This window comes from Aplysia californica, unplaced genomic scaffold (assembly GCF_000002075.1).
Source record: "Aplysia californica isolate F4 #8 unplaced genomic scaffold, AplCal3.0 scaffold01107, whole genome shotgun sequence".
In the NCBI taxonomy this organism is placed as follows: Eukaryota; Metazoa; Mollusca; class Gastropoda; order Aplysiida; family Aplysiidae; genus Aplysia; species Aplysia californica.
Window position 1 is genome coordinate 16,662 of NW_004798377.1, and position 1,928 is coordinate 18,589.

Sequence of the window (1,928 nt, forward strand, 5' to 3'; positions counted from 1 at the left end):
CCCCCCTGTCTTCAACCTGCTACGGTTGGTTTCTTGGCCTCGTGACGGCATTGTTCAAGTTGTTTTGTTTTCTTTTCTTTTGTTTGGTTTGTAATTTTCTTTAGGAAGGAAACAGAAAATGATGTCATGTAAAATGAAGCTGGAAAAGCTTGTTGTGTTTGTTTCTGTATACCAGCATCTGTGATGGAGTAGTTAGTCCCCGTGACCCGGCTTGCAAGAGACGTGGGTTCCATATTAACCCATGGACTGTCTCTATCTTTGTGGCGGGAGTTTCCCTGTATACGATGATAGACTGCAAGCAGCTCACTTCCTCAATGGTTTAAATTCTGTCGACAGGGGCGTAAAACAATCACACTAACAGTGGTGTGTGAGGCCAACAGTTCTAAGCAATTCCTTTAACAAAAGAAACTCCCCAAAGCTAGTCTGTCCGGAGATTGTTGGAGTCATCTAGATGTCGGGGGGGTTGAGGCGGTGGTAGAGATCGGTTTTTTTTTTTGCATCCCCGCCTGCTGCACTTGTTGGTCACGTGATGTGTTCCCCTTTCTCCAACACCTGGCTTATCTTCGTGTTGTCCACCCCCACCCCCTTCCCGATGTGATGTGTTGTCCCGCTGTGTGATGGGATGTGTGTTGTCCTGCTGTGTGATGGGATGTGTGTTGTCCCGCTGTGTGATGGGATGTGTGTTGTCCTGCTGTGTGATGGGATGTGTGTTGTCCTGCTGTGTGATGGGATGTGTTGTCCCGCTATGTGATGTTTTCATGTGATATGCCACCCCCACCCCTTCCCCCCTGTGTGATGTGATGTAATATGCCCCCCCCCCCCCCATGCGATGTGACATGAACACAAGTTCTATGCAAACAGCTGGGAGCCTGGTCCGCGCAGTGTGTGGTGAGAGAGGAAGTGGGGACACAGCACACACGCTCCACGGTCGTCAACTGCCGCGGCCGCTTGGTCTGGGTGCTTCTTAGAGTGGCCATGTACAGCTGGCCTATAGGGTGGCCCATAGAGTGGCCCTGTACGGATGGCCCCTTGAGTGGCCCTGTACTGATGACCCTTAGAATGGCCCTGTACGGATGGACCAGAGTGGCCCTGTACGGATGGCCCATAGAGTGGCCCTGTACGGATGGCCCATAGAGTGGCCCTGTACGGATGGCCCATAGAGTGGCCCTGTACGGATGGCCCTTAGAGTGGCCCTGTACTGATGGCCCAAAGAGTGGCCCTGTACGGATGGCCCATAAAGTGGCCCTGTACGGATGGCCCATAGAGTGGCCCTGTACGGATGGCCCTTAGAGTGGCCCTGTACTGATGGCCCAAAGAGTGGCCCTGTACGGATGGCCCATAAAGTGGCCCTGTACGGATGGCCCATAGAGTGGCCCTGTACGGATGGCCCATAGAGTGGCCCTGTAGGGATGGCCCATAGAGTGGCCCTGTAGGGATGGCCCTGTACGGATGGCCCGATGTCCCTACAGGTATGAAGTGAACAAGTCTGGATTTGATCGCAGACTTTGGTTTTTCTCTTTCACTTTTGTCACCGGATTTGTTTTGTTTTGTTAGTTGATGTTGGAGCGAGGTTCTGAAGGGGAGCCCCTGGGCGCGCTCTGAGAGGGACGCTGCCCTGTTTGTTTGTTTTCCAGTGTTTGGCTTGCGTTGTCTGTGTGAGCTGTTGTCACGTCCCGCTAGTGGGCGTGTGTGGGCGGGGCCAGGGGGCCGGACCACTGGTCGGCCCCGCCCTCTCCCCGGGACTACTACTATTACTATCATAGTATTTATTATCTACGTTGTTTTAGGGTTTGCCATTTAGATCTAAAAGTAATAGAAAGTTTGATTCAAATAAAGTGTGATATCTTGGAAACTTTACGTGCTTGGCTTGAGGAATTTTTCAGCGTACTGTGTGTTTGTCGTTGTTTTGTGTGTGTGTGTGTCTGTCT